The sequence below is a fragment of the Python bivittatus genome, unplaced genomic scaffold (assembly GCF_059951505.1).
Source record: "Python bivittatus isolate LINGU-HERP-01145 unplaced genomic scaffold, Pbiv_v1 ctg000700_np1212, whole genome shotgun sequence".
Lineage (NCBI taxonomy): Eukaryota > Metazoa > Chordata > Lepidosauria > Squamata > Pythonidae > Python > Python bivittatus.
Window position 1 is genome coordinate 48,993,131 of NW_028277098.1, and position 26,475 is coordinate 49,019,605.

Consider the following 26,475-nt stretch of genomic DNA (forward strand, 5'->3'; position numbering starts at 1 on the left):
GATTCAGGCAGGTTTAGGACTAGGCGTGTCTGGGCAAGGCCTTAGCTTAGAGGAAAAGTTAAGTAAGTAGGGAGGGAAGACTGGATCTGACATGCACCCTCCATCATTTTCCTTTTCAACAAGTAACTTTCTCCCTGCCTTCTCCTGCCTTAGATTTTCTGTTTCCTTTTAGTCCCCTTATACCCGAGCACTGTCCCCTGTGAATTATTTTTTAGTCTTCACTCTGTCTTGGTTTCTGAATGAAGTTTTAGACCCATCCAAAGACAAAATTTCTGTTGACCTCACTGATTCTGGACTGCAAATATTCTGACATCGTTGTTCCTTGAATGCTTAGATTGTTTGTGATCATACTAAAGTAGTGCTTAGCCAAGAAGTGTCAGAGGCTTCACAGTCATAAATACAATGCAATTAAGTTACCTTGAATCTTTCTGGGGTATGTTAGCTATCTAGCTGAATTCTACAGGCATGATCTGACCTTTTTTTAAAGTTGTGAGAGCTGCTTATTCATGTGCTTATCCATATACAGGTACATTCCTTTTCAATTAATTTCTGCATTATTTGAAGAACAATCTAATGCATTCACCACCAAAATGTTGATTGGGTAGTCAATATAAGCATCAATACATCCACAGAGGAAAAAAACAAGAATATTGTAAGATATAGATATAGATATATATATAGAGAGAGAGAGATAGCCAATGTGTGATTGTCTGTGTAGGAGACAATGCTGTTATATTCTGTCTTCCTAGAAATAAATCATATTGAGTTCAATGAGTCAGGTGAGTCAGGTATTGTAATGGTATGTGGGAATGACCTTGGGAGATAGGAGAGAAAGCCGCAGACTGAACAACTAGCATGTAAAAAATGTTTCACCCACAGAAGGGGGAATGACATGGGAAACGTTTCAGAAGGAACCCTCCCTAGCTTTCCAGAGAGTAAAAGAAAAAGAGGGGAGAAATACATTCAGTCTTGCAAGATTCTGTTAATGTAACCTTATAACAAAGATACAGCTAGTACTCCTGGTTGTGCTTCTTGTCTGGACTACCTCGCAGATCTAACAGGTATTCAGAGAATCTCTTTCATTTGAAGCAATCCTGTGTCAGTTTGAGTGTTGAATCTATTGTGACTTTAGGTTACTATTTTAATGCAAACAAGAAGTTGCAGCAGGAGCACCTGAGTATACATAGTCATTCAGATCAATGCAGTAAAGTTAGATGGTTGTAGCTCATTTTAACTCTATATGAAATGACAGAAAGAGATAAAACTGTGCTTCTTAAATTAACCTGTTGCCTCTGGACCAGTATCATCTTCTGATACTTATATACAGAGTACGATGGATGTCATTTTGTCCTTTGCCTCAGGCAGCAAAATATACTGGACTTCTGGCTATTGCCTCCCTTTATCATGACATGGAAAAATAATACCTCTATTGATGCTGAAGCTACAGTAGTGGGGCAAGTGCATCATTAAAAGGAAAGTGCAGTTGGCTAATTGCCTTCAGAGGCCCAGAGATGTACTCTGTCTCTTCTCTTAGCCATCCTATAGCCATGCAATATACACATGTGTTTCTTCTGGTAAATTCTCATAAATCAACCCTGCCAGCCTCTAACTCACATTTATTGCTCTACTTAGAGCTCTCACCAATCAATTAAGCAATGTCAGTATGAGTCTTTCTCTCTAGTTCAGCCATGTGTTAGGAAATTGCAGCTTTTTTCTTTTTAGAGTACCCAGCTTATTATTCTGCTTGAAACATCACTAAGAGGCATCAACGTTTTTTTAATATTAATCATTCAGATTCATATATATGTTGGAATATACGTTCAAAGTTCGGAAACAAGAAAAGTAAAACTTGCAGTTAAAATAGGCTGATGTTGCCATGTTTTAAAGATGTAAACTGGAGAGGAAATTTTATTTTATTTTCCTACTGTAGTTATTTGCAAAAAAACTTCAGTGGAAATGTAAATTTAATAGCAATACTTAAGGGTCTGGGGAAAATAAACTACAGCAGGTTTTCTACATCTCTGGAGAGTCCAGTGTTTGTTTTCTGTTACTCACAAGTCAGCTCCCCACCTCTCTGTCTACAAGGGACTTTGCCACAAAATGGCTTAGGCTTTTCTCTGAGAAGGTATCCAATTCAGTCAATTTTGTTTATATTCACCCTGGTGTAAATTTTCATGGTTGCCTTATGAAGCTGCTCTATTCTGAGTTAGAACACTGTTCCAACCAGCTCGCTATTGTTTGACCAGTCCTCTTCAGAATGGAGTCTTTCCTGGCTCTGCCTGAAAATGGCTTGACTGAACCTTCTCAACACAAAGCATGTCTTCTCTCTGGAAGCTGATCTCCCTATGAGAAAGAAGAATCCAACGAGAAAGATGCAAGCTCACCCTGGATATGGAACAATGGGGACATTTATGTTCTTCATTTGCTTTGTACCTTTCTCCAAATCTCAGACTATTTCTCAAAGCTAATGGAAAACCTTATCTTTAATTTGTAAGTTAGCAGATGCAGCATGTTGGAAAACTGGCAAAATTGCTGACAATAAGGGAGTAGCAATACCATGACAGGGAGATGCAAATGGCAAATAGCAGGAACTTCTGGCTGCTGGTTAATCCATAACCCCTACTGGCCCGAGTGCTTAAGAGAATAATCTCCTTGGTCCTTTCAGTGTACACTGTAACAGAGTGCCTCTGGGCTTGCACCATCTGCAAGTCTTGAAGTCTGATGCTTGTTTTTCAAACAGAAAGCATGTGGCTCTGCCTTAGCTGCCAACCCCATGGGATGCAGACAGTGACTTTAAGTAAGAGCAGGTGTGTGTGTGTGTGTTTGTGGATGTGTAAAGTTTGGTTCTAAGAAACTGCAGTCCGTCAGCTTTAAGCACCCTTTCTCTTTAGAGGGGGTAGAGAGAGGACATGAAAGAAGCTTCAGGAACCCAAGTTTCTTCAGTCTCTGCCCAGCAGGAGTAGATCTTTCCTTGATGCAGCAACCCTAGGATTGTTTGCTGCAGCAGAAGTTATCACTCCTGTCTTATTTATTATAGACATTCAAGATCATCACTCCAAACTAGAGCTGAAACAATTTATTTACAAATGGAACTTGCAATAAAAAGTTCCTGTTCAGAATTCCATACCTTTAAAAATTCCATCCAGCCACCCAACCATATTTCTGGGAGGACGCTGTACTCTCCCCAGTCTCTCCCACTTTTACTCAGCATTCTGTGGTGACCAAACATGTATGTTCTCTAGAGCCAGTGTAGTTTAGTGGTTAATGTGTTGAAGTAGCACCAAGTAGTCTCAGGTTCTAGTCCACCTTCAAGCACAGAAGCTCACTTGGTGACTTCAGGCTAGTTATTCTCTCTCAGCCCAACCTACCTTACAGGCTAGTTGTTGGAGGGGAAATTGGAGGAGGAAGTGCTACGTATGCCACCTTGAGCTCCTGAATGAAAGGCAGGATATAATCAAACAAATCAATATTGCTGTTTTCTTGAGTTGTTGAATGATTGGGAAATGTAGACTCACTGATGTGTTGTATATACCACGCAGGGGCTATGATGATGATAGTCTAATCAATAAATATCAGTAAATAATAAAACAATATGAAACTATCCCAGGTCCCTCATTCCAATTCTAGAACTAGAAGGAGACAGATAAACTTCATCTAGATTTATGGGGGTAGGGAGAGGTTATTCGTAGGTTTGCCACTAACTCACGTTACAACTTTATCTTGTCTCTTTAATTTTTTGTATGTTCAACCTATTCTTATTTCTGTTACATCTGTGTGGTGTGAGGCTTTACTCAATATTTGTAAAGTTCTTTAGAGACCATGTATGGTCACAGAGTTGCTATATAAAACTTGTGAAGTTAATATTTGTATGAAAAGTGGTGGCTCTAACCACTTTACCATATCCTGCCCTATTCCCCACATGTACTCTTATGCACCCTTATTCCATATTAAACCTTGTCTTGTAATTATACTGATGTTAAAAAAAACTATAAATACCTTACAATAACACAGAGCCTCTGTGCAAATACCATATAAATAGGACTCAGTCGTTGATGCTAGGGGAAAGAAAAACATGACCTTGCTTTGACACAGGAGTAAAATAGGCTTCTTGCACAGATATTTGCATGCTCTTTTGGAGGGCAGAAAAGGGGGCATTGTCCTGTGTTAGTTAATGCTGACTTGTCTCCTGCTTCTGCCCATATGCATTCCCAAGAATAGATAAAACCAGGAGAACAATGCGACCTTGAACTCAAGTTTGTGGCTTTGAGCATGTCCCTGTTCTTCTCTATAATTCTTGTTATAGAATTAGGCTGACAGTGAGCTATTCCACCAGAGGGTAAGAAGAGTGGATGAAAATGAGAAGTGCAGAAGAAGAGAGAAACCATACTCCAGTAGTGGAACACATGCAGTATGTGGAACAGGTTCCAGATGCAATCGGATGAACCAGTAGAAAAGAGCAGTTAGCAGTTACAGTGATGGGGAAGACCTTTGCCTGAGCTCTGTTGATAGGCAGTGCAGACAGTGCTGGACTAGGTAGACTAATACTCTGACCTGCCATAAGGCAGTTTTCTGTGATCTTAGGGAAGCATTAATTTTAGTAATGAACAGTGTTTTGTAACATTTTAAAGCATTTTAGCTCATTCGTACATTCAAATGACGTTCTGTCAAACTGAGTGTGACAAATTGAGTGTTACTTTGGATTCAAGAATATTTTGTGGCTGAAGTATGAAATGGTGCCCCTGGATAATCTACATTTAGCAGCTTTCACAATAGGTTGAGTTGCACTTCTGAGAAAGGGCACTCGCTAGGAAAGTTACATGTCTGCTTCACCACTTGTGGAACCCTACATGGAAATGCTCAGATCACATTTGCAATCTGTTTGTCAGGTTACATGAATTTGATATAAGAGGGTCATGAGTCCTCCAGGTTCAGTGTGGTTCTGCCTAAAGGACAGGCCAGTACTAGTCTGAAGAATTTCCTAAGTGAGGCAGCGGGGGGGGGGGGGAGTCTGTGTGGAAGAATGGATAGAAATACCAGCTTATATAAATGTCAATGACATCATCCTTTCTCCTTACTCCTAGTGCTATTTATAGATACTTTAATTTACTCCCCTTTGCTTTATTATCTTTCCAGAAGCTCTTTATCCCTAGCATTTAGCATCTCAGTTGGCAAGCAGCAGCCAGCTGCGTGGATGGTAGGAAGCGTTTTCTCCTCATGCAGTAAAACTAACCAGGGTACGAACAGAGAGGAAAGTGAAGGGAGAAAGAAGAAAGGTTGTATGTGAGAAGTCCAGTTGAAAAGATGTCCTGTGGGATCCTTAGATGAGGTGGACTATGAAACATAACAGGTCTTGAAACAAGGACTTCTACATTAACACATACTAGATATAGCTGTAGAATTTAGAAACAGCCCCACATATCAGGGATCCCCAAGCTTTTTGAGCAAGTGCCACACTTGGAATGGTGAGAATATGTTATGACCTTCTCACAAAATGGCTGCTGTGGTTGGTGTAGTCATTTATAAAACTCATATTTTCCAGAAGGCAGACAGGAAAGATTACTCCCCAGTGCTCACTCTTGCTTGCCCCCAAGATGCTCTGTGCAATCTCTCCTTAAAAATTATCTTTTTCCTGGGCAGGTGTATACACTTCAGAACAAAGCACTAAGCTGCAGTAACCCACCATTTTATTTCAAAAGAATGCTCGTGGACTGGATTCTGTGTCTAGTCCTTTGTAAATACAGTTTATGTTTAAAGCTGGTCTTTTGCTTTGCATCGTGCTAGTGTTCCATTTAGTTATGCTTTAATTAAAAGTTCTTGTAAGGGGGAAAAAAAGATGGGCAGGATCCCTGGCAGGCAAAGCACCAAGGGAAATGTCAGTGGGCCCATTTACCTGTGTCCGTGTCTTGCTTCTGAAGCCTAGCATAAGGGCCAGCACATCATAGGGCCAAACCCAACTATGCTTCTAGTACTGTATTGCATCCTTCATAGCATTGTGGGAGGAAATGGTGCATGCTACAAACATAGATACCCAGTCACACATGTACACAAGGCAGAGAACATTCAAAGTAAATAATGCAAAATTATGTTGTTTTGAGGGGGATTTAAACAGTTGAAATTAATATTTTTTCTCAGGGGAAAACACAACTTTTGAGAAGTTTCAGTTCAGTTCTAGGGTGAGAAAAAAAGACAGCAAAAGATGGTAGCTAGCAGGGAAATCCTGATTTGATTACTTTGCATTTACTCTACAATGATTGGCATGTTCCAGGGAATTCCTACTGTATTATTGGGTAGTATAAAAGTAAGAGTGGGAAAGGAAGGTTCTCTATTGTTATGCTATCAATATTTTAGCTAGGAATGATTTCTTATAGCCATGAAGACACAATCTACATATACAGTGGGGCAAAAAAGTATTTAGTCAGCCACCAATTGTGCAAGTTCTCCCACTTAAAAAAATGAGAGAGGCCTGTAATTTTCATCATAGGTATACCTCAACTATGAGAGACAAAATGAGGAAAAAAATCCAGAAAATCACATTGCCTGATTTTTAAAGAATTTATTTGCAAATCATGGTGGAAAATAAGTATTTGGTCACCTACAAACAAGCAAGATGTCTGGCTCTCACAGACCTGTAACTACTACTTTAAGAGGCTCCTCTGTCCTCCACTCGTTACCTGTAGTAATGGCACCTGTTTGACCTTGTTATCAGTATAAAAGACACCTGTCCACAACCTCAAACAGTCACACTCCAAACTCCACTATGGCCAAGACCAAAGAGCTGTCGAAGGACACCAGAAACAAAATTGTAGACCTGCACCAGGCTGGGAAGACTGAATCTGCAATAGGCAAGCAGCTTGGTGTGAAGAAATCAACTGTGGGAGCAATAATTAGAAAATGGAAGACATACAAGACCACTGATAATCTCCCTCGATCTGGGGCTCCACGCAAGATCTCACCCTGTGGGGTCAAAATGATCACAGGAATCGTGAGCAAAAATCCCAGAACCACACGGGGGGACCTAGTGAATGACCTGCAGAGAGCTGGGACCAAAGTAACAAAGGCTACCATCAGTAACACACTATGCCGCCAGGGACTCAAATCCTGCAGTGCCAGACGTGTCCCCCTGCTTAAGCCAGTATATGTCTGGGCCCGTCTGAAGTTTGCTAGAGAGCATTTGGATGATCCAGAAGAGGATTGGGAGAATGTCATATGGTCAGATGAAACCAAAGTAGAACGTTTTGGTCTAAACTCAACTTGTCGTGTTTTTCTGCAAAGGGATCAGGACGACTGATCCGTGTAAAGGAAAGAATGAATGGGGCCATGTATCGTGAGATTTTGAGTGAACACCTCCTTCCATCAGCAAGGGCATTGAAGATGAAACGTGGCTGGGTCTTTCAGCATGACAATGATCCCAAACACACTGCCTGGGCAACGAAGGAGTGGCTTCGTAAGAAGCATTTCAAGATCCTGGAGTGGCCTAGCCAGTCTCCAGATCTCAACCCCATGGAAAACCTTTGGAGGGAGTTGAAAGTCCATGTTGCCCAGCGACAGCCCCAAAACATCACTGCTCTAGAGGAGATCTGCATGAAGGAATGGGCCAAAATACCAGCAACAGTGTGTGAAAACCTTGTGAAGACTTACAGAAAACGTTTGACCTCTGTCATTGCCAACAAAGGATATATAACAAAGTATTGAGATGAACTTTTGATATTGACCAAATACTTATTTTCCACCATGATTTGCAAATAAATTCTTTAAAAATCAGGCAATGTGATTTTCTGGATTTTTTCCCCATTTTGTCTCTCATAGTTGAGGTATACCTATGATGAAAATTATAGGCCTCTCTCATCTTTTTAAGTGGGAGAATTTGCACAATTGGTGGCTGACTAAATACTTTTTGCCCCACTGTAAATACATTCTTTTACACCTAGCTAAAACTGAAGTTGAAACAGCATGATTTTATAGGAATACCCAGACGGGAGGTGGAAAACCACCCTTGGCAAGCCTTCCACTGGCAGACTAATAAGATAACAGCTGGTTGAATTGTGCTCACATGATTCATGAGCACATGCGCACACATACTGCTTCCCAGAATATATCCAGTGAGGTAATGGGTACTAGCTTCCCGTTACTTTTAAACATACAACAGCTGTTGTGGGGCACTAATTGTAATTCAGTAAAACCAGAAAATAAAAGAGGCTATGTTGTAGTGGGGAGCAGGGACCATGACGGATGTGAAGTCCTACTCTTTGAACAGACAGTTTTCAGTCAGTATGGATTACACCACTTTCAATGCTGTGAGAAAATGCTGTGGTTTATTTTCTTTGTAAGTGCTTTTCATTGCCTTCTGAATGGTAAAACTCAGTTGAAGCTTTCTTTCATGCAAACAGGTCTCTCTCAAAGCTTCTTATATCATATCATGAGATTGTCTGATTGAGATAATTGGAATATATTCATTAATATTCCTAACTCTCACCACTATATTCTTTAGCCATACAGTATTTGTCTGAAGCCTATTATGTAGCGATTACTGAGTAGCACCAACTGTTATTAGTAAAGCAGACCCTTCAAGCTTTCAGGTATCAATAACTAGATTAGGTAATCATTATCTGTATACAGAGACCAATCTAGAACATCTGCAGGTGCCTTTTACTGAGTCAAAGTTTATTTATAATTCAGAGGGTGTAATCTAGATAGCTAGTACTGCCAACACCAGGAATAGGCAACCTGCAGTCTGGATTACAGCTGCTATAATTTTTGTTTTTGCCCATACAGGCTTGGGTATATCGACATTGTAGTGGACACATGGAAGATACTAGGTTGCCTACCCGTTTTGTTCTGACAGACAGCACCCACCTCTTCAGAATCTCAGGCAGAAATCTTGTCCAGCCATTTTCTCCATAGTTAAAAGTTTTGTATTCAAATATAATGGAGTATCTATAAATTCCCAGTATAAAGTATTTGTGTCAGAACTTAATTTTCATGCTTTCTGAATGTTTTTAACCAAAATCTCCATAGGAACAAACAAGCCCCTACAGTAAACAAATTACACTTTTAAACAAAATTTATTTTGAGAGAGAATACAGTCAAAAATATAGATTTTAAGAGATGCCATTAAAATACACAATCCAATTTGAAACTTATATAAATACAAGTTTCCAGGTAGAAATTTTTAAGATGAAGATTAATACTGAAATTTGGCAAGACAGATATATAGATAAATACCTGTAAAAATGATAGAGACAGAAATAATATTAACCCTTCCTTAAAGCTGTATTTCTCGGAGAAAATCTATCTATGTGAGCACCAAGAGTTGACACTCTTGATGGCACATAATCAATAAAGCTTTACTGCTAATTAAATCCATTTTGTGGAATTCACATGTAAAAGAATGACCATATTATTGGAATTCTGGATGTATATTTTGAAGTTCAGATTTTCAGAATTGTTAATGGGATATGGCAATCAGAAATACTATTTCTAGGCTATTCAAATGTGAGCTAATGAAAGGTGGCCTAATCCAGAAAACAGCAGTACAGTGGTACCTCTACTTACGAACGCCCCTAGTTACGAATTTTTCGAGATATGACCAACTCCGGCCCCAAAAATTTACCTCTACTTACGAACTCGCCTCGACTTACGAACCGGATCCGCGGCCATTTTCCACCCGTTCCAGGTGGTCCACGGCCATTTTCCACCCGTTCCAGGTGGTCCGCGGCCATTTTTCCGCCCGTGCCACGTGGTCCGCGGCCATTTTCCACCCGTTCCACGTGGTCCGCGGCCATTTTTCCGCCTGTGCCACGTGGTCCGCGGCCATTTTCCACCCATTCCACGTGGTCCACAGCCATTTTTCCACCCGTGTCACGTGGTCCGCGGCCATTTTTCCGCCCGTTCCACATGGTCCGCGGCCATTTTTCCGCCCGACACGTGGTCCACAGCCATTTTTCCATCCTGCCGCATGGTCAGCGGCCGTTTTTCCGCCCCGATGCGTGGTCCGCGGACGCCGGAACGGATTAACGGTAATTACATTGAACCTTATGGGAAAATTTACTTCGACTTGCGACCAACTCGACTTGCGATCAGAGTCACGGAACGGATTAAGTTCGTAAGTAGAGGTACCACTGTACTTTGGTCAATAAGAGACCCTGTCAGGGATCAGAGATACACATTTTCATTTTCCTTGAAAAAACTACTATAGTTTATAAATTGGGAGTGCTCCTAAACCCACCGTTGGTCCTGGAGAACTTTTCATCCTTCCTTGGATTGTGTATATTTGGGCAATAGCTCTTTTACCTTTTTAGATTGAAATTGGATGCTGCAAAGCAATCTTTGTGGGACTGTGTTGAAAAGTGCTCAGCGCTTCCCCGTAATACAAAATCTCAGCCAAGAAGTTTCTGATATGTGCTTCTTAGAATAATTATTTATTTTCCCTGATTTTTAGTAACTTAGAGACACAAAGTGCTGGTTATTAGTTACAAATAGCTTGGGACTAAGTTTGTTGAAGACTATTTCCTTATACAGTACTTGACATTGCTACAGGATTGTGATCAAGAGCCACTCTTCATCTGTTTCAGCTTGCAATTCTCTGTTCTTAGCAGCTGCTGGGTACTGTCTTGAATGAATTCCGATGGGGATGGGAATTCTCCAGCATCTTCTTATGGAAATTTCTGACAGAAAATTATTTGTGGCAGACCAGAACCATCTTGTGATTTGCTTGGAGTATTACATTTTCTTTTACATTTCCTTTTTTAATCAAGTATTTATCTCTTGAACATTTATATTTTGGACATTGAAAGTTAAATGCTTTTTTTACAGCTTAGCCTTTGTTTTTCTAACAATATTTAATTTTATCTTTTTGAGACTAGTTTCTATCCCAAAAAGAGGGGAATGAGTGGGAGAAAGGATTGAAACCTCTAGCCACATGTCTTCATGCTACATGACCAGGAGGTTATTTTTTATTTTTAGTGTGTTTTTATCTTTTAATCACTAGAAAGGTAGCATAGATAATAAGAGCCTACAAACAGGGTTAGGAGAAGATTGCCAGAGGGCATTCCTTGGATGATAAGTAGTAGCAGCAGAACTGTGAAGCTGCTATGCCAAAACAGGAGACAGGTCCAGGGTATGAGGAGTCAGAAGGCTTCTGGGAGAGGAAGTTTGAAACTTCAAACCTTTCACCCTATGTTCTCAGCCATTTCACTAGAACAACCATATATGTTCTTCTCTCAAAACTGTAGATAAATATTCCAGTCAGGTTCTTTTTGAAGTGGTAAGATGTGAACCAGATGTTTTCAACATATTTAAATGGGTTTTGCAAAGTTACCATCAGAAAAATATGTGCAGAAATTGAATTCACCTGGATTTATTTTATTTATTGGTATAGACTCATTTTATTGTTCAAGACCCTAGCTGGGCTATGTGTTCTTGGAAGCTACTCTAGTGCCAGTCTGAGGGCCAGAAATGTGTTTTCATATATAACTGAAAATCTTTGCAGAAAATGCTCTAATAGGAAGTGAGGTCAGGGATTAGTGACACCGAGAAATTAAAATTGGCATTGGTCTTTTCTGCCTTTCTAAAAAAGGCAACACAATAGAAAGCATATGAAAAATCAGGGTGGTTTATTGCTTCTCTAGTGATTAGCTAAGAAAATTGCAACAAAGCTCAACATTATATCTTAAAGATTAGAATATTTTTATTCTTATACTTTTAAGAAAAAAAATATTTATGAATGAAACTGTAAATTATTTTCCATATCCTGATTAAAATATGTTATGGCTCCAGATGAGGAGGGATGAGTCAATTAAAATATTTTCTGAAGATGGATTCAACTTCCAGTCTACCAGTTGATCATTTTAGAAGACCATACATCAAAGCATAGGTTAACAATCTTTTTTTTTTTTTTTTTAAACACTTTTTTAAGGGTTGGGACTAGATAAGACTTGTCAGTTATAAAATCAACATCAGTCAAAACTGGGTAGATTAGATTTACTTATGTGGATCACAGCATTGGTTGGTTGGGGTATTAGAGTATTGTTGGCATTCTAATAACATGGCTACCAAGATTGTTTTGGCCAACAAAAAGGCAAACTAGTAAAGCTAAGGAAAAAATAATTTCCCCAAGAATTTTATTAAAAATTGAAACTATGGTTGTGTCTGTTCGTGTGTTGTGAGACAGACTCAACCATAGTTGAGACAGACTGAACCATGCTGGGAAACTGTGAGCATCCTAGATCAAGCTAAATCCAAAAATGCTAGGGAGTTCTTGGAAGCTTGGCACTCAGACACATCAGCCATCAACAGACACATAGAGATAAACCACATTTACAGACCATTCAAAAGAGACAGTAAAAAAGCTAAGAAGGAAACAAAAAGACCAGAACACATCCTCTCCAGTAGCCAACACCCAGATAAGTAGGGATTAACACCAGATAATCAAGCAGAAAACAATACCCTAATCAAGGAACTACCAAGGAGAAAACCACACCTCCACCAACACTGGCAGGGCAAGCTACTGTATATAAATAGGGAGTAAACCCCACACTCACAAGCATTGATGATGATACCTAGTCAGGTAATGAAATGTCTGCAGTCAAACAACCAAGCTAAGAGAGCACCAAGGACTCCACAGTTCAACCCTGAGCTTCATATATTCTCTTCCATTAGATCCTTATTTGAAAAGGCAATGCAAAGACATAAAAAGGGGGGAATTGATAAGGAGCACTAACCTCCTTTGCAAATCCACTTTTCCAGACAGTCTTCCTCAGGTATCTAAGTCAGGATGGAGATGGGGAATGATAAAAATTGGTGGGTATATAAAAGGAGTAAAGTCCCAGCAGGTGGAATAAACAATTCTGTGGGAGAAAATGGTACAAAAGAAAAGGAGGTTAACTCCCCTGAAACCACAATTTTCTTCAGTTTAGACTTCCTGCTTACGCATTTAAGAACAAATGTCAAAAACTTTCACGTCTCATCTTGGTTGTTGTATGCACACACACATACTGTACAGTGGAAGAAATGTGACCCTGTGGACGTCTCTAAAGTCTCTTTCTGTCAAGTTCTGAGGATAACATTTGATACTTTCTAGAGTTCTAGCATGTAATTTATGATACTTAAGCAGCCTTTCCCAAATTCTCTGCTTATGCTTGTATATAAGTCTGAAATTCAAACTCTTTCACCTCTTCCTCTCAGCTTGTAGTAATAGTTCAGTCTCATATGCTTCCAGGCTCATGGGAGGAAACAACCAAAGTCTACAATAAATGGGAGCAGTTCTTCAGGATCACAATGGAGTCTGGCAGCAAAGCCACGTTGCCTGTTTCCTGTCAGAGACAAATGGCTTCCCTTTTATTGATAAGCCATGTAAACCAACAGTACAGACCTGAAGTTCATTCTTGCTTTTTGGGCAGTCTTCTTTTTCTTCCCTTTGGGTTAGTTTGTTCTTCTAGAGCACACCAGGGAAGTCTATGCTCTTTTTTAGTTATGAAATCCCAGTTACACTCACTAAGTCGGGATTCTGCAGTTATTTTTTACTGTCTCTGGTTTAGACCATTGTTTACCAAAAAAAAAAAAAAAGTTCTAAGCACATTTGGGTCCACTGCCACATTCTTTTATTTATTTGGGTGTTTAGAATATTTGTAATCATCTTCTCAGCTGAAATTATTTTCACCATGACTAAGAACAAAAAACCCAGCTCTGTGTTTTTATAGTGGTTTGAAGGGTTTTATACTAGCCTGGAAATCAAAAGTAAACATGTGACCAGAAACCTTAATCAATTGTGTTTACTCTGTCTTATACATATGCAAATACTCTTCAAATATAAATGCCCTTCAAAAAAATCAGGGAGAGTTATCTTCTGCTAGTACACATGAAGCAGTTATCAGGAGTTATTTAGAGATAAAGCAAAAGTACTCAGGTTCACTATGCAGAATAGTACTCAAGCTTTCGTTTTACCTACATGTGTTGCTAGGTTTTTATTTCAAAAGCCCTGCTCCTGTGCAAGACCAGGAAGTGGTGCCAAACCAAGAAGCACAGCCACACCTGGTAGAGTGAAACCTGGATGGTATTGTGCTCATCCTCCCCAGTTCCACAATCACTGAACAATTCCTGCAGTTAAATGGGTTAATTTGTGTTGCATGGGAGAATGCTAGAAACCTAGAGTGGATAGTAATATTTATTTATTAATATTACATGTATGTACGCTGTACATAGAAGCTGACAAATACTACTGCAAGGTGGAAGAATCTTGACAAATTTATACAGTGCACCTGAGCTGAAAATGTTCCCATCTCTCATGCACACTGATTACTCATTTGGAAGAGCATTACCTTCCTGAAACTTTGAAGAATAACTTAATCAAAGACACAATTTTCCCACCATGTCTTTGCTTTTGTTTCTATAAGTCCAAGTCAAAAGTTGGCTTATGCTTTTGGTTTGTTTGAAAAGAAAGAAATCAGGGATCCAACTTCATACATGATAGAGAGTTGGGGTGAACAGTTTTTTTTTCAGCAAGGAATCACAATTTTATTTAGGTTTGCAGGGTTGGGGCAGTGATGTCAAGAGGCTCTCAGAAGGAGAGGAATGAAATGTTGGCCCTTTTAAAAATGGATTTTGCTGGGAATTATTATTTCATTGCTTGCTCTTTTGCTCAAAATAGGTTTGACATGCCTATTTTATGGGCAAGATTGTCTTTTAAGTACTTCCATATGTTAGTTTAATACTTTTGGTTCTTTTTGTTGAACAACGTTATTTATTTGGTGTCTTCACCTGGCCGTCTTAGGCAGACAAGATGGATGCTGGAGAGGTAGTAACTTCCCCCTTTTTCCTTTAATCTTTCATAATAGCTGTTTAACATTTATCCTCCTATGGCATTATTACCCCAGTAAACATAAACTTTGTTCTTCCAATATACAGAACGGCTTGCATGGTTGGATTCTGTATGGGACTGGAGAAACTTAACTTACACAAGTTCTTTTACGGCTGAGTTTCCATCTCAAAGATACACAAAAAGTAGCAACTAACTTACTGAAAGGAGCATCACCAAACAATGACTTAGATCCAGTGTGCCAATCTACCTGATTGTATATCATCCATTTGTTTGGATAGCTGGATCAGCCTTTTACTGGCTTTGTGCCTGTTTGATTAAAAGCAGAGCAAAACTGGAGATTTTCCCCCTGTAATACTGCAGCTGAGTGGCACTTGTGGGCAGTTTGTGGGGATTCTTGTCTTGCCCTGACTACAAGCCCCCGGGCTCAAGTGAGCCATAACTCTTACCTCCCTTCTCCCCTTTATAGGCTCAGCATTACATTCCTGGAGCCCAAAGAGAGCATTTATCTTCCCCTCCCCCCACCCTCATTCCAGCTGCCTGTAATCATGGTTAGAGGAATTGGGGGGAATTTCCAGCTAAAAAAGTGCTCTTTGCTTGCTGTTACAACTTCAGAGGCTTTTTAATGCAGTGAAATAATGTATCAAGATAGCTCTGGTGTTTTCATGTGTATATGATGTTTATATGTAGTTTGTTTGTTTGCAAAACACCATCCTTCACATCATTTCATAGCACAGCAACACAGTCGGTGTGGCGTGGGTCACATTTTTTAAAATTTCCTTTTTGGTGTGAAGTGGAGGAGAGGAAATGTCCACTATCCACGGTAGCTCAGGGGGAAGGTCACTTCCCTTGATTATACACCATGGCCATGATGCCTGATATGATGGTAGCTCGATCAGTCTACGAGCACCAGATTGGAGAAGGGTTCTTTAAAATATCTGATTGAATGAAATAAAAATAAAAGAGAAGATTATTGGGATGCAAATCTGCCCAGATCTTTCTATTTTACACTTGTAATATGAAAACCTGAAATTTATTTTAACAGTTTGTATACTAAGGAAAGCAATGCTTGATGGCAGCTGGATTGCTACTATGCCAGTGATAAAAAATGATGGCTTTCCATGGATACTTCAGTAAAAGATTTTGGGGACTGGACTGGCAAAACAGACGATTACTGTGTGTGATGCCTTATTACTCCCCTTTCTGTTTATGAGTAGCTATGCAAATACATTACCAAAGCCTTAGTAAGATTGTTGTTGGCTGCAGCTCACTTGGAAATTACACTATATTGGAAGGACTCTAAGGGATTATCTACTCGCACATGGATGTTCAGAGCATGGAAACTTGCAGTCATGGAAAAATTAACCACAAGCGGATGCTTCTAAAAGATCAGAACAAATATAACTTCATAGACATTTGGTTTCCTTTTACATAATTTGGAAAAACAACTTCAGTGTTGTTCTGTCCACTCAGGGGGACCATGTTACCTTTTGAAGAGACATTTGTTAATAAGAGACTGAGGGCCTTTCCCCACTTGCATCTAATCACAGCATAAACATGCCCTGACAGTATCTTCTGTTCTGCCATTTCTCTGTGAGATTGCCTTCACCTCATGTGTAGCCAATGAATGAAACAAGCTTAAGTTGGTCTTGGCTGTACCCATATTAAGGTCACATTTTCCTCCTTAAGCCAGCAGTGTCCAAGGGCAGTCATGAAATATGTCAACTCCATTACACTTTGCAACCCATTACAAAGCCGGGTAACCAGTAAAGTATGAGATTAGAGTGTTGCTTATTGGTCACTGCTGGCTAATATGGCAAACCGCTCCCATTTAGTCCCCAGTCAGTCTTATCTGTTGAAATGTGGTCTCCTTAAAGAACTGGAGGCAGTGTTGTGCTGGTTTGTCACAACTGTGCAGTAATGCTAGACTGCTATGTAATTAATACTGCAAGTGTCTTAACTCTGTGGCCTTTACCAGCTTAGCGCAAGGCTGAAAGAGTAAAGCAGTGGCATGTTGGAACCAACCCTCATATGGGCTCCCAAACAGCATGGAGGAATCTGGAAGTCAGCACTTACTGCCTCTTTAAAGAAAGGAAAGATGGAGGAGAGAAACCCTAAATAAAGTGCTGCTTTGTGTCTTTGACCTGTTTATTTAACTTCATTCATCAGGTTATGACTGAATGGAGTGAGGAGGAGGGGCACAAAGATTATGAACGGCTCCACAGTTGTGTCCACCCCAGTCCTGCTGCTGCCCATGGGAAGTGGATGTTTTCCTGCTGGCTGGTGACATGCTGAAGAGAGAATAGCACAGCCAGAGGAAGCAACCAATCCCTTAGATTATCACCCACTATACAGACAAAAATCAGGACAGCCCTACTCAGCAGCAAGTCAGAACAGAAATAGAAGTAGGGTAGGGGTTGGCAATGGGAACAGCGCATTTCATGGCGGTATAGTTTTCTGCCAGGTGAAGGATGGGTGGATAGGACTAACTCAGCACAAATAAAAGGCCCTGTGTCCTAAGGAGGTAGATTGAATTAAGACAGGATCTGTCTTACTTAGAAAATGTTACTGACTTTGTATTAGCAATTATTAATTAATCTGCTTTATAAATTTCTTGCCAAGTTAATTGTTTATCTTAAATAAAAATGAGTCAGAGAAAAAGGGAAGGCAGTCTGAGTAAAGGTCGCTTTTCTTTTTCTTTTTTAGGAGAAACTGTGGGACAGCAGATGTGGGATATATCAACACTGAACAGATTTGGATATTCTCTTCCCTTTTCAGCTTCCATGGTTTTTAACATGCTTTTTATTCAACTGCCCTTTGCTGATCTCCTGGGACAGTGGCCAAAACCTTGGCCTGAGATCATACAAGAAATATACACGCACCTCACCCACTGTCCTACCTCTGATCTCAGGAAGTGCTTAGTTGGCTTTGGGAAAGAGATGGAAATATAAACGTTCTTTAACTCCCAAAGTAGTGGAGTTGCCAATGCGTGAAACATTTACCTTTTAGTCCCCAGAGACTGAGAGTGAGAAAGGGAGAGAGAGACTGGGAAGGAGAAGGAATTGGAGAGGGAGGTACATATTGCTTTAAACCATCTGGAAAGCCTTCCTGAGGTTGCAAAAATACTTCCAGTCAAATCTGAAAGAGGTTAGTGGCATATATGTGTGTATTCATGTTTTACTTTTTTCCATCCTCCAGAAATATCTTTTTGAAACTGAATGAATGGTCAACCAAATAAGTATATGTAGTTTAATTTAAGTGCAAAGTGATACACACTGGGGCATAATGTAGCAACTTCACATACACACTGTTGGGTCTGAACTGTCAGTAACTGCATGAGAAAGACCTTGGGGTCAAAGTGGATAGCAAAATTAAGAAATTGCAACTGTTGTGAAAAAGGCACATTTCATGCTAGGGATTATTACAAAACAGACTGAAAATAAATCTTGCAATATTGCAAATCTATGGTACATGTGCATCTGGAATGCCATGGACAGTTCTAGTTGTCACATTGAAAAAGGATGTACAGTAATAGAGCAGGAAACAAATATATAAAAGAAGACAACTGAAAAAATAACTGGGCTCAAACATGTTCCTTATCGGAAAGGGCTAGAAAACTTTAGCTAAAAGCTATATATTTGAGGTCCAGAAAAGCAGGCATAGCATGTAGAAAGTGCACTATTTGGCGTGTAGAAAGTGCGATATTTGACGCGCTATTTAGAGAAGGGATGGGGTGTGCAATTTGAAGAACGAGGTCTTCCGAAGCACCACGAGAACGGGGCTCCTGCCAGTCTCCAAATAGCTCACCCATTCTCATGAGAACTGGGAATGACCAGAAGGTTTCTGAAGGATCGTGAGACTGGGGCACGTGATTTGGAGAAGGAATGGTGCAGGTGGCTTGGAGAATGGCATGAGTGGTCTCAGGAAGAAGGCCTGGCACGGCCAGCAGCTGCCTTGCATACAGTAGGGTCAGGCCAGGTGTGCCTCAGCAGCAGTAGGAGGAAAATGTTGAAGGTCAGCTGGGTGTGGCAGAACCTGTGGAGCACAGGACAGCAGGGCCAACTGGGGCTTTGCGCAATGGTGCTGGGGTGGATGGCAATGTGTGGGGCTTGAGGTGGCATTTCTCAGTGGCAGTGGCAGCGCTGGGGCTGAAATAGAGGCCTGGGATGATGGTGGCAGCAGTGGCAGCTGGCTAACACTTCTGAAGGCCCTGGATCTCTGCTTCAGCCCCAGCCCTGGCGCTGCTGCCACTAAGTGCCACTGTGCAGGGTGGCGAAAAGGGCATAGATCAGGGGAAGAGATTGGTGGGTAGATGAAGTTGCAGCACCCCTATGGTGGTAAGTGTGGTGGTAAGTGCACATGGCGGGTCGCCATGCGCCCAAATGTTGATCAAGTGTGGGCAGGGGTGCTGCAACGGCCATAACTTCGGGCATGGGTTGTAAGTCCATTTTTTCAGCACCATCGTAATTTTAGTCGCTAAACAAATGGTCATTAAGCAAGGACTACCTGTACAAAATAATTAAAAGCAACACAAATACAGTTAGTGGATCTACAGACCCAAATTTTTAGATCAAAAGTAAATGTACACAGGAAGACCTTAGCTCTTCAGACTTCCATTCAGTGGGCCAATACAAAGCAGCATTTGATCATACAACCCAAGCTCTGCCCCTTTTGTATTTACACTGTGACTTCATGTGCACATAAAAAGGGGCAGAGTGGATGAGCAACATTGCTTTCCTCATTTTGATGAAATCTTTCAGTGCTGTGGATACCCATGTCGTCTCAGCCATCCATTGCTTCTTGGTGTATTTGCAGTAGACAAACAGCTTTCAGAAATAAATGAACTTTTGCCATGATTTCCTCAAGTCCATGAACGTATACATCCAAAATGCTGAAATTCATTGAAATCAGTTTGTGTATCTTCATTCATTTACTGGTAGGCCGATCTGCTGCTAAATTCTTAATGATAAATGAGAGTTTTTCCAGATGTAATAGCACAAGAAAAATCCTCACTGAGAAGGAGGCAAGAGATGAATAGGAATGTAGAGAACTAGGCTTAGTAGATACCTCTATCTACTAATGAGCTAACTAAATTATGCCCTGAGTGTATCTGCCTTTCTCATATGTGCCATTGGGAGGTCTGTATTGGTTGAAGGAGGAGCTGCTTCTTTTACCACCAGCACTGATCACAACCTCTCATGGAGCTTCCATATACCATTCAAAAGAGAGTTTGTTTTTTCAGATTACTGAAGGTACAGAAATACTTATCACTATCACTTGGGCGCAATGCAAAATGCCATTACTGCTTTCTCCCAGTTTATAAGTAGGAGTAGCAGTGCATTTATACAGAATCTCTGCTTCTCAAGGGAGCAACAGAAAACCGCCTTGGCCTTAGAAACCTATCTCAAGTCCATAAAGCCTAGTGTTGCCTTACGCTAAGTCAGCTCACTGTGACATCCCAGTATCACTCTAGCAGAGGCTCTCAGATTGGGTCTATAAACATATGCACGCAATGTATGTCTTTTAAGCCAAATTCAGGTAAACAGCACTAATGATCCTCAAGCCAGCTACATCTTCATTCTGTATGTTTCTTGCTTCCCCTAGAACTGTTTGGTGCTCAGACTTAGCTTGTGCTATGCTGTGGCTTAGATAACACAAAGTGAATCAAGAGCTGCTGATATTTGGATAGGTCTCCCTTGCAATAGGGCTGTTCTAGGGACATTGTGGTCTTTCATATTTTGCAACACTATGCCAGCTTTCCCAACCTGGTGCCCTTCAAATATACTGGGATTGCAGCCCTCATAATTTCAGCCAGTGAGATATATATAAGGGTATATATTTGCAGAATCGTTGCATGAAGTTTCAGACTGGGTGAGAAATGTAGTGCAAAATGTCCTTCAAATGACTTAGAGTATACTATCTTTCCTGATCTGTGGAATTGGCCAATTTGTATGATATCATGGGGACTTTTTGGAAGTTCCTGCAAGCATCTTCTGAAAACATACACATACACATCTTGGATGTTCATACTGACTATAATGTTAAACCACAAATTAACAGGAAAAAATGCATGCTAAAAAAGTATTCTATTTTGAAGCATACATTCCATTACCATACATTTGGCAAATTGCTGTAGGCCACTGAAAGATCCTTTGCCTATATCTTCAGATATGAGGTGATAATGTGATCAAGAACAGTGAGGCCATAATGCCCTCCAGATGTGTTAGGGTTACAACTCTTAAGAATTCCCAAACAGCCACTAGTGAATAGGAATTCTGGGAGCTGTAGTCCCAGTATGCCGGGGAGGGAACTAGATCGGGAAAGGCTGCATTATACATCTTGTGTATCTTCCACAAAGGTACTGGTGAGATGTCTAAAACTGTTTTTGGCCAGTAGCATGATATTCTAAATTAAATGGCAGATTAATTTGTGTTTAAAACAATTATCAATGCTGCACTTAAAAATGAGAGGATGGACATTCTCATAGAATTATAATATTGGGCTAAAGTCATACCTTTTTTTTTCTTTCAGTATACAGTGGTACCTCTAGTTACGAACGCCCCTCCTTATGAATTTTTCGAGATACGACCAGCTCCGGCCCCAAAAATTTACCTCGACTTGCGAACTCCGCCTCGAGTTACGAACCGGATCCGCGGCCATTTTCCCTGCTGCCACGTGGTCGCGGCTTCCTGTGGGCGAGATCACGGTAGCAAGGAGACGTTCGGTGAGGCTTGTGGTGTGTTTTGTGGCGTTTGGAAGGTTTTGGGTGTGCTTGTCAGCATGGCTCCAAAGAAAATGCAGAGCAGGCTGGCAACTGACTTTAGACAGGTTTTTCCCCAGAACTGAGCCTGCAGCTAAGAGGCAAAGAAGAGACAAAACCCCTGAAGGAGATCTCCCCGATGTCCCTTTGGAGGGGGACTCTCCCTCCAAACAATAACTGCCTCCCCACTCCATTCTCCCTCTTCATACTGTGCTGTACTGTACTTTTTTTCATGTTTTTGAGGTTTAAAAATAAAATGCATATGTTTCAGAACTGTTTAGCCGTATTTACATTGAACCTTATGGGGAAATTTGCCTCGTGGTATGACCAAATTCGGAGGGCGGAACGGATTAACCGTATTTACATTGAACCTTATGGGAAACTTTACCTCGACTTGAGACCAACTCGAATTGCAGCCAGAGTCACGGAATGGATTAAGTTCGTAACTAGAGGTACCACTGTACTTTTGAATCTTGGGTTTTGGTTCTTCAGGCATAAGTGTATTTCTGGATTAAATTATTTCATTAGCTATTTACTTTCTATAACATGAATACTTCCACATTTTAATGTTCTTTCAATATGCATCAGGATTAGAAGAAATGGCATTTTGTGCAAAATCATTATTTGAATCCTGATCCACTTTTTAAAAGTGGTTTACCTCCTCTGAGATCCAGATAGCTCCTACCCTGATGACATTCTGGAAGGCCTTAAAAGACCTGGCTGTTCTCCCAGGCCTTGGGGTAAGGTGGATAGAGCCCCCTTGTTAAGGGCTTGACATATATGGTATATATTTTGATGTGAGTTGTCTAGGCTGCCATTTTGTTAATTCCTGATTGTTATTTCCCTTACTGTATTTTTATTATTTTATTGTCCTTTGTTTTTATATTGTGAGCCACCCAGAACCGCTTTGGAGTTGGGTGGTGCTGTTATCAAATTAAATAAACACATACATTTAAAATATTAGTTTTGTATTTTGATGTAATTTTTAAAAGTGTATTTTTACTGGCATAATCCTAAATAATCTAGATTTTTTAAAAATGCAACTGTCCTGTATAATATTATAAACATTATTTGATTATTTTATTTTGTATTTTAGCTGCCTTGGCACACTGGTGTCAAAAGGTGCAATATACGTTTTAATAACAACTGCATTTTTCAAAGCATTAGGAAACAATACACATGAATTAATCTGAACTAAATTTAAATCAGTAGTAATGTATGGCTGTGAGAGCTGGACCATAAAGAAGGCTGAGTGCCAAAGAATTGATGCCTTTGAACTGTGGTGCTGGAGAAGACTCTTAAGAGTCCCCTGGACTGCTAGGAGGTCAAACCAGTCAATCTTAAAGGAAATCAACCCTGATTGCTCATTGGAAGGATTGATAATGAAGCTCAAGCTCAGATACTTTGGTCACCTAATGCGAAGAGAGGACTCTTTGGAAAAGACCTTGATGCTGGGAAAGATTGAAGGCAAAAGGAGAAGAGGACAGCAGAGGATGAGATGGTTAGATAGCATCACTGAAGCAATGAGCATGAAACTGAGCAAACTCAGGGAGGCAGTGAAGGACAGGAAGGCCTGGTGCGATATGGTTCATGGGGTCATGAAGAGTCGGACACGACTTAACGACTGAACAACAACAACAAAATTTAAATCCCCAGAGCCTGGCAACTATTCACCACAGACCCTACTTGAAGCATTAACCCTAAAACAAGTAAATTATTAATATATAAAAAGTATTTAAGCTTATACAGATGATTTCATACAGAGCAGTTTATTTCAACAATAAACTTTGCTGGGATTAGCAAAGAATGGCTTCCCAGATCAAAAATAGTACCTCTCTAGCAGGCTTGATCTTCAGTATCTCTTAAAAGGAAAGCAGATTCTTTGATGAACAACACCTTTCTAATAAACCTGGGAAACATAAGAATCTAGAGCTGGGCTCATGATAAATTCTCTTCTTGGGTTACATGGCCAGGATCTAGATGAGTCAGGTGGCTATTTGCAGCATTTCAGGATTCATGAACAGTCATTAACTCAGGCGATTTCTGCATAGCCCCTGGCCTTACCTCTCTTAGCCCTTTGCAGTAGCTTCACAGTATCAGACAAGTGTTCCCACTACTGAGTTTATACACGCCCCTGGGCATGGCTTGGTTTGATTACCAAGGTGCTTAAGCCAGAATCAGAACTGTAATTTCATCTATTTAATCCATCAACCCACTGCATTCCATGAATGAGGCTTCAGTGACCATCCTGCAACTCTGTTCTTCTACCATTCTACTAGTCCATCCTGTTTTCCTGTTCTTTGAATACATGGGAGGGCCAATGCAGTAGAATACTATGACTGAAGACCTATTTGGTGTAGTGGAACATTTAACATTAAAGCCAAAAGCTGGTTTAAGTTCAAAAGGGAAAGAGTGGAGATTGAAAGTTCAAAATAGCCAATGAAAAGAAAATTGAGCAACATAGAAACAATAGCATGCCTGCACAAAGAAGTCCATGTAGCCATTGCTAAGATTCCAGGGGGATGTAATGGGCAGTAGGAATAACCTGGAGGAACAGGAAGAAGAGCCACAACCAAGGCAACAACCAGATAAAATCTCAGTCCGGGGCAGAAATGTAATTTGAGAAAGCATCTCAGACATGACCCTCTCTAGTTCTCATGAAGATAAAGGGAGGGAGCAGGGAAGCACATTCAGATGTGCAAGATTCTCTTACTGTAACCTTATAATAAAAGTAGTTTTAGCATTCATAACTCTGGATTCCTAGCCTGGTCTGTCTTGAAGGGCTGACAGAAATGAGGATGTTGTTGCTGTACAAACTTAAGAGTTGCTATTGACATCCAGCTGATCTTAATTTTTTTTACTAGAGTTATTTCTGGTCAGTATTTGGATGAGAGACAATCAGGAAAGCCGAGTGCTGTAAGCTAGATTGGAAAGTCAAAAAACATTCCAGATGAAGGCAGTGACAATTGCCAAGATCTACAGTGGCTTACTGATTTCTGAGATGGATGTAGAGGGCATAGGAAATTACCTTGAAGGAGAGGAGGAAGAGCCACTACCGAGGCAATGGCCAGATAAATGTGGCCTGAGCCCCTTTATAAAAGGGGCCAAGAATGTAATGTGAGTAAATGTCTCAGACAAGCCCCTCCCTAGTTCACATGAAGACAAAGGGAGGGAGTGGGAAGCACATTCAATATTGCACTTGCAATATTCTGTTACTATAGCTGTACAATAAGAGGAGTACTGATCTACACGACATTGGTTTCCTAGTCTGGGCTACTTGAAGGGTTGACAATGAAGCAGTTCACGTTGCTATCCAAAGAAGGACCTTCATAACAACATTAAATCTGGAACGTAAAACTAAGTGGCTGCATCACTGAATTCAATATAAGGCAGAGCTATGTTTGGATGTTTTCATGTGGATGGTTTAATTGCTGGCCTCATAAAAAAACTGCAAATAGAGAAATGTGCTGATGGCAACTAGTCTGAGCAGACTAGCAGTATTTTCATGGGTGATAGAATCAATGACTATAAAGCAAAGCCCACATACTCACAGGAATACCAAACTCTTTTTGTATCCCAGGCCCAGAGCTAAATTTAGCATCCAGGTAAGTCATACTCAATGGGCATGGAGTAAATCATCTTTTTAAAAAGAGAGCATAAAAGAAAGACATTATCCCTGTATGTGCTATAAAGATTAATTATAAAACATCTGTAGAAGACAAGTCATTTCAAAATGTCTTTTTTTTCCCAGGCGATTCATTGATATTTACAAAATTAAAAGCAAATTCTTAACCATACAAGCACAATATGATACAACAGTACATCAGCAATGCAAAGGTTGCCAGTTCCATCATGGTTGTGGCTTGTTCAGGACGATGCCTGGATTCCTGGACAACAGCCTTTGCTGCCCACTCCTTTTTAAGCTGCTGCCCACACTAATTAGCTCTCCCATGAAGTACTTCCCCTCCCTTCCCTTTCTAGGCTGGTGTTACATTTACTGCTGGAAGCAGCTGTCTGGATGCAACCCAGTAATTGAGGAGGAGGAAAGTGAAGATATTTCGACAGGCAGGTCATCTCTTCCCACCATAGTGCAATGACAGGAAAAGCTTCAACTGCTGAAAAACTTTCCTCCTACACAGCTATTAAAGGCACAACAGATTTTTAATTGAGTCTTATATTGTGTTGGCCAGCCCTAGCAAAAAATGCAATCCAAACTATGCATAGTTGTCTTTTCCATCAGATGCTATTTTTCTCACACTTTCAGCTGAGCCTACAAGGGTCAAATGGGAGTGCAGATCCGATAAGGGATCACAAAGACATATATACATATATACACACACAGGTGCGGTAATGTTATAGCCAGAGGCTTGCAAAAATGAGAAGTTTTGATCTTCCTCCTGTGTTCCCTGTCAGTCAGGGAACAGGAGTTACACTGCAGTGGATACCATTGCCCAGAAAACGCTCTTGCTGTCCAGCTACTGCCCTGAAGTACGTTGACTGGGCAGGATGAAGGAAGCTAAATGTAGTAATCCACACAACCCTAGTAGTTTTGAAGCATCAATAGTTTGGAGACGTGATCATGGTGAACTTAGCCTGAAGGAGCAGACGGGACAATGTGGTCAGTTTCAGGCAGGCAGCCAAGCACTGACTGGTTGACAGTTCTCTGTGCTCCACTGTTGGTCAAAAAGAACTAATGAATATTGGGTGGCTTGCATGTAAATATGCCCATTCCCGTAGCATCCTTGTTTCCCAAAAGTTTTGAATTGTAAAAAAAGTCTGCATTCAGAAGAAAGTAAGGGCAGAAAGGCTGGTCATTTGAAAGCTCTGCTGGTCTTCATGTGGATGTGCCCTCAGAGAAAAAGGAACAGCAACTAGGGCGGACATTGTATTTAATTAAGTAATC

At 40.5% G+C, this 26,475-nt stretch overlaps 1 long non-coding RNA gene across 1 annotated transcript in view; it reads left to right on the forward strand.

Moving 5' to 3' along the window:
• The window catches only part of LOC148214198 (uncharacterized), a 134,877-nt gene extending 112,428 nt beyond the window's left edge, over nucleotides 1-22,449 (forward strand). The window contains exons 3-4 of the long non-coding RNA XR_015798594.1: nucleotides 17,519-17,959; nucleotides 21,344-22,449. This is a non-coding gene — a long non-coding RNA (uncharacterized LOC148214198). The remainder of the gene's footprint in view (nucleotides 1-17,518; nucleotides 17,960-21,343) is intronic.
• Nucleotides 22,450-26,475: the final 4,026 nt, after the last annotated feature.